The following is a 7,301-nucleotide window of genomic DNA, read 5'->3' as shown; positions in this document are numbered from 1 at the left end:
ATAAAATATTCGGGGTACTGTCCTCGATTTTAATAATTGAAAAATAATTTGTGTTTAAAAATTTTAATTAAAACTTTTTTTAAAAATATTTAATAAGGCCCGGCCCGGCCCGTTTACTGAGGCCCGGCCCGGCCCATTTACTGAGGCCCGGCCCGGCCCGTTTACTAAGGCCCGACCCGGCCCGTTTAAAGCCCGTTAGTATATGGGCCGGGCTTTGGGCCTTTATATTTCAAAGGGCCGGCCCGGCCCGAAGGCCCATTACTGTTTGGGCCTCGGGCCCGGCCCGGCCCATTAGCCCAACGGGCCTTGCTGAAGTCGGCCCGGCCCGGCCCGGCACGGCCCATTGACGTCTCTACCTATGGGTGATTATAGTATATTCCTCGAAGGAGGAGTATGACTGGACTAACAACTGATATTTTTTTTGTTCTTTTGGAAGACAGATTTATGATTATATAACGAACCTTCCTCCCTTTCTCTTCTAGCTGTCTCATTAAAGCAACAAAAACATGGACATTTATCATCTATTTACCTCTTTCTTGGATCTGCATACAAACACGGATTCCTTTGTACAGTTTTTTGTATTGGTTTTATTTACTAATAGGTAATCAATCTGTGAGGTAATGTAATGTTGCTGCTGATAACCGTGGCCTTTTTTAGTGTATTGTAAATGGGTTGTATTCTGTTGGGGCCACTCTCTTTTCCTTTTGACTCTATTATGATTCCTACATCACACAACGCATTCTCTGGTTTGTCCTGTGAAACTCATTAAGGCATCTTCTAGCTTACACTGATTAAATTTTGGTTTGGTTTTGTGGGGATAAGGAGGAAAGATCTTGGGCGAGTGATTTTGATTGCAGAGGAACAATTTTTATCTGTTGGCTGTTGACAGTGGCTAAAGTTTTGTTCTTTGTTTGAGCTGTAATTAACTGGAATTAAGATAAGGGAAAGTTTTTTAGGGCCTTGTGGATATGCAGAAGGAAATGAATCAACTGTTGATTTTCTGTTTATGGAAATCCATGGTTTGGAGTTACATGAATGTGGAAAGTGCCTTCATTCTTGCATTTAATAAGGCTGCTGGAAGCTTATTTTGTGCATCGAATTTTGATCACCATTGGAGGAGAACAATTAACTGTTATCATGAAGAAGATGAAGTGTTGAGGAATTTTTGGACTCTGTTGTTAAGAGTGATGAAATAAGTACTGCTGAGGTATAAAAAAAACCCAGTTTCTCATTTGGGTCTACAAGAAATTGCTTAGAAATTTTATCTTTCTGCTCTGCAGAGAACTGGTTAAAACCCTGTTGGGGAGCAACCTTAGATTCAGATTCGTAAAGATAGAAACTGAAATTTTGTGGTTTTATTTGTTGGAGAAAGAAAAATATAGAGGCAGGAGTGTTTGGATATTGTTTAGTTGAGTGAAGTTGGTGGAGATGGCCGCAAAGCTTCTTCATTCTTTAGCAGATGACAACCCATATTTGCAGAAGCAAATGGGATGCATGACTGAGATTTTCCAAATCTTCGATCGCCACCAAGTCTTAACCGGTCAGCGCCTGACCCACAAGAGGCTTCCTCCAGGTAATCTAACTATGTTGCATAGCTTATTCAGTTGAATCAATATCTTTTATCAATGATTTGCAGTGAGCAATGTTTTCACAATATGTGTTTCTCTTTGGAAAATGGTAATGGATTTCTCTTTGGAAAATTCCATCTTCTTCTTTTGCTTCCACAATATGTGTTTCACAAATGTCATCTTCTTCAAATGTTCCATTTATCAAATGTTTTTTGTGCCTTCAGTAAAATGATAACTAGAATTCTTACTACAATTTTGTCATTTGGGTGTGTCTGAACTGGAGTTTGTATCTGGAAGCCTTCTTGTATGTAGAGTAGTATGAATGACGATTTCTTTTCTACGCTAAAACATTGAAGAAGTTTTAGCATCACTGAAGAATGCAACATCTGATTCCCCCGAAATTTTTCAGGTACTTCCCACTTCCAGAATGGCAGCTCGGATGGAGATTTTAACAATGTATATCAGCGACAGACGGGAAATGTAATGAAATTGATTGAAAAGAAAACTTTTCAATTAATTTCATTACATTTTTTGTGTTAATTTTGTGGCCTTGATTATCACTGAGCTTTTCATTTTATCAGTAAGCTCATTGCTTTAATATTTAGATGCAAGATATGTGCAAGTCTAAGCCTGTATACTTTTGATTGCAGGAAACGAATCTAAACCGAAATGTGAAGGAAAGACTTTCCACAGAATTGTCAAGAGCCTCGTTCTCATCATCTTGTTCATCCTCCTTATCCTCTCTGGACTGCGGCAAGTCACCTCAGCAAGAAGCCTCTTCATCTGACAGAATGCTTTTTCCTGAAGCCCCCTCCAAGGACCCGATTATGCAGCGAGGAAGTACATCTCCACGTTTAGGGCGGTACTCACTTGATCTTCGGGACGTCGTCAAGGACTCCATGTATAGAGAGGCCAGAGGACTATCAGTTTCGAAGTATAAGGACTCCCCGAGGCCATTACAACTATCCAAATCAGATGAATCTTATGATGCTGGGATCAGTGGGAAGCAAAAGGTACCTGCTGATATCAAGGAGTCTCTTAGAATACTTGCCCAAATTCGAGAAGCGCCTTGGTTTTACAATAATGAAGGTAGAGACCTTTCAAGATCACAGTATGAAGTGAAAGAAGGATCTTGGCTTCCGATCGTGAAAGATCCTCCTAAGTTTTCATATGATGGGAAAGTGATTAATCGCTTATCTTTGGACTCGCGAGACACCTTTAAATCTACACCAAAGCTAAAAGAGAGGCCCAGACTTTCACTGGACGGTAGAGATGGCTCAGCACAGTGTTCCAACTCCGATTCCAAACCAAACTACCTTTTCAAAAGTTTTCAGGATGATGAAATCTCAAGCAACAAAGACAATAATCTACCCCAGGTTCTGGCAAGTCAGAAACGGCCTCCCAGTATTGTAGCAAAATTAATGGGCTTGGAAGCTCTACCAGATTCTGCTGCACCTAGTGATGGTCTATCTGGTTTGATTAAAACCCCTCTAGTGGAAGAGAGAGATCCTTTTTCAAGATCATTAACATCAAATGGTCACAACAAGCCAATCCGTGTTTCCAATTCCCCAAGAAGCTGGATGAAAGAGCCAGCATCACCAAGATGGAAAAATCCTGATTTTATAACGAAACCAGTTTCAAGCTCGAAGTTTCCAATTGAACTAGCACCATGGCGGCAACCGGATGGAAGTCAGGATTCTCAGAAGACAGCTTTTAGGCCTGTGAAAGTTTCAGCAAGGACAGCTAATTCCTTTCCATCAGTTTATTCTGAGATTGAGAAAAGACTGAAAGATCTTGAATTTAAACAATCTGGAAAGGATCTTATAGCTCTCAAACAGATTCTGGAAGCTATGCAAGCAAAGGGGCTTATAGAGACCAGTAAAGAACAAGCTTCAAATTTTGGAACTCAAAAAGACTATGAACTGAAATCTTCCAGTCCTAATCTTAAAGCAAGAAACCAACAGAATCTGCTGAGCAATCATGTCATTACTTCCCCAACCAGGGGTTCCAATTCCTCAAGGACATTTGAATCCCCAATTGTCATCATGAAACCTGCTAAACTAATTCAGAAATCTAATATTCCTTCTTCTTCAATAATTCCAATGGACAGACTTTCTAGTCTCCAGAAGCTTCGGAGCAAGGGATCTGAAGACTACAAAAAGGCTTCGATGAGTAGCCGAGCAGCTAAAGATCAGTCTCCTAGAAGCAGTCATATCGACTCCACTGTCAGTACCTCTGATAAGAAAATCAGTGGTAAGAATATAAGATTCACAATGCAATCTTCACCAAAGCCTCTGCAATTGCCAAAAGAAAGCATTGCAAATTCAGCAACGAGCTCAGATGCTGTAAGCCCTAAATTGCAGCAGAAGAAATATGAGCCCGACAAGCAGTCTGGCCCGCCAGCCCCTCCAGCTGATTTGAGTAAACCTAGAAGACAATCAAACAGGAAGTTGATAGAATCAGGTTCTCCTGGTGGCAGACTTAAAGAAAAACCTCACCACTTACAGCAAGCTGATGACCAAATGAGTCAGATAAGTAATGAATCAAGAACTGCAAGTCACCATGGAGATGATTCATCTTTGCAATTAGACAGCAATCTTGTCTTGGACTCAAGGATAGATATGGAAGTTACCAGTACTGCATGGTTGTATTTTTGAATAAACAAGAATTGATTATATTTTTTAATCAAACATATCATCTTGATAAGGCAAAGAGTTCTTAACCATACAAAAGCTGATTAAGAATATGAAATTTGTTTATTTGTATTACCCACTGATGTGCTTGAGTGGAAACAACCGTTTGTTGTATCTACAAATCATGTACTTAAACGACCTTAAGAGTATTCCTTAGTTGAGATCCTTAACTCACCTCACAAATAATCCAATAGGCTTTGTTCCATTGTTCTAATTCATATAATATATGAAAGCATCTCTGGCCTACCAAATTTAGCTTAAATATTCTTGTGTTACAGGTGATATAGCTCAAATTTCCGGTGATCATCTCAATGACGATCAGTGGGATGCAGCAGATAATATCTTATCTTGTAGCACGGGTTCTGGTCTTACCATGGAAATCAGTTGGAAGAAATTACAAAATATTGAGCATTTAGTTCAGAAGCTTAGAAGACTCTACTCCAGTCATGATGAAGCTAGCACTGATTACATCGCTTCGCTTTGCGAGAACACCAATCCTGACCACAGATACATCTCTGAGATACTGTTAGCTTCTGGCCTCCTGCTAAGAGACATTGGCTCCAACTTGACAACATTTCAGCTTCATCCATCAGGCCACCAAATCAACCCCAAGTTATTGTTTGTTTTGGAACAAACTAATGCAAGCACATCCTATTCAAAAGAAGAATGCAGGCCTTTCAAAGTCTCCCATTCAAAGACCAAGCCAGAGAAAGCTCACCGCAAACTCATTTTTGACACTGTCAATGAGATCCTTGTCAGAAAGTTACCTCCAGCAGGGACCTCACCAGACCCATGGTTAAAGACCAACAAGCTAGCAAGCAAGACATTGAGTGCACAAAAGCTTCCAAAAGAATTATGCTTAGAGATTGAACAGCTTCGAGCTAAGAAACCAGAATGCATCCTGGAGGATGAGGAGGAGAATGACTTAAAAAGAATATTGTGGGAGGATGTGAGGCTTCGATCAGGCAGTTGGATGAATTTTCACTGCAAGATTTCTGGGGTAGTACTAGATGTCTGTTTAAGGATTTAGTCAACGAGATCGTGATTGGTGAAGCAGCTAGTCGGCGAGGCAAGGCAGGCAGGCGGAGGAAGCTGTTTGTGAAGTAAATGCAGGCATGCAAAATAGAATCCTTTAGTTTCACTTCACAAGAAAGCACAATAGTTAATGAGTAAGAACAATTAAAAAGTTCTGTGCTTGATTGTAAAGAAATTAACTTCTCAGATTATGATACCATGATACATATTCATAAGAAACTCTGTGTGTATGCATATATATGATTCCATTTCTATCAGCAACTTCTGTAATGTCTTGCTTTGGATTTCTTGAAAGATGTTTATATTTTCCAAGCTTCCAACCATTTTTCTTTAAAACTCATAATCATTGATAATCACTACATGCATTGACATGAAAACAAGCAAAAACTACTAGAGCTTAACAAAACAAATCTAGAGGAGAAATAATAATAATACATCTCTGAAAGTCATCAAACCAAAGCCATCAAAACTTCCTCAAACAATCTATTAATTTATGCTATCTGATAATCATTTGCAATTTCTAAATCTAATGTGTGTGTGTATATATGTATATATATATATACACACATCGTGATTGAACCCACAATCGCTATACTAGATAAGTCAAGATTTCACAAACATGACAGAAACTTAAACCCAAACCTTTATCTTGAGAGTTTTAATACTTTACCAATTTTGTTATCCCATGGGTCAATAAAATCTAATATTTGATAAACCTGGAATTATATTTTTAATTTTTCAGAAGTCATTAAAATTTCCTTGCATAACATATCAGGCTAAGCTGTTTGCCTTGCCAAGAAATTTGGCAGCGATCCTAAATTTATAATCTGAAATCAGAGAACTATTAAAATTGATTCAAAAAGTTTAATCAAGTGCCTCCGTAGCATAGTGGTAGTGCGTTCGCTTCGTAAGCGAAAGGTCGCGAGTTCGATCCTCGCCGGGGGCTTTATTATTTAAATCATTTTACAAAATTACCATAAAAACAAGAGAAAAATATTAAATTTGTTGCAGATGGTGGATTTTTCCACCCAACATTTTTGACTTTGGCTAAAAGAGATGGGAATGCATTTATGGCTTTAGAAACTTAACTTGGAAGAAAGTTATTTTTATTGGCTGGAGGGGAGGCAAATTGCCTATAAATACCCCCCCCCCTCTCTTCATGTAATGAGCACAATTTTCTCTTCTCTTCATCCGGAAATAATAATTGCTTTGCTCTCTTCCTCTCTTTTTCTTCTTACTTTTGCTTCTTGTTATAATTCCAGAAGCTTTTCTTCTATTAATTCTATAAATTACATTAGTTTATAACACGTTATCAGCACGATCAGCTCAGGTATATTATATCTTTATATTATGCCGTTATATTACTTAAATATTATAAATACAGATATCCCAGTTGTGATGTCCCAGTTAACTTTTAATTTTTGTTATATTTCTGCTTAATGTTTATTTATAATCATACAATATTTGCAACCCGAAGTTTGCAAAATTGTAAATCTGGACCTGAAGTTCTGAAACTCTTGAATCTAAACCTGAAGTCTGGAATATCATAAATTTGGACCCGAAGTCCTGAATATTATTTGTAACCTGAAGTTTACAATATTATGAATCTAGACCTGAAGTCTGGACTATTATAAATCTGGATCTAAAATTCTAAATATCATTCGTAACCCGAAGTTTACGAAATTATAAATTTGTGACCTGAAGTCATAAATATTATTTGTAACCTGAAGCTTACAAAACCAAGAATCTGGACCGGAAGTCCTGATATTATTTAAATGTTTATTTTTATTGTATTTCATTTATTTGAATATTTATTTATTCGCATATTTATTTATTCGAATCTTTATCTTTATTTATATCCGATTTACAACCTGAAGTTTGTAAAATCGTGAGAAAATCATATATATGGGCCCGAAGTCCTGAGTTTTACGATTTACAACTTGAAGTTTGTAAAATCATGAGAATACATGTTTATAGGCCAGAAGTCCCCAGTTTCATAAATATG

At 37.8% G+C, this 7,301-nt stretch overlaps 1 non-coding gene and 1 pseudogene across 1 annotated transcript; both read left to right on the top strand.

The window, feature by feature from the left end:
• The first annotated feature begins 435 nt into the window (after positions 1 to 435).
• On the top strand, positions 436 to 5,583 carry LOC123203876 (annotated as a pseudogene).
• Positions 5,584 to 6,170: 587 nt separating this feature from the next.
• On the top strand, positions 6,171 to 6,242 carry TRNAT-CGU. The gene has a single exon. It is a non-coding gene; the product is annotated as a tRNA-Thr (tRNA).
• The last annotated feature ends 1,059 nt before the right edge of the window (positions 6,243 to 7,301 follow it).

The sequence above is a fragment of the Mangifera indica genome, chromosome 20, assembly GCF_011075055.1.
Source record: "Mangifera indica cultivar Alphonso chromosome 20, CATAS_Mindica_2.1, whole genome shotgun sequence".
Lineage (NCBI taxonomy): Eukaryota > Viridiplantae > Streptophyta > Magnoliopsida > Sapindales > Anacardiaceae > Mangifera > Mangifera indica.
This window is presented reverse-complemented; position numbering and strand designations above follow the sequence as displayed.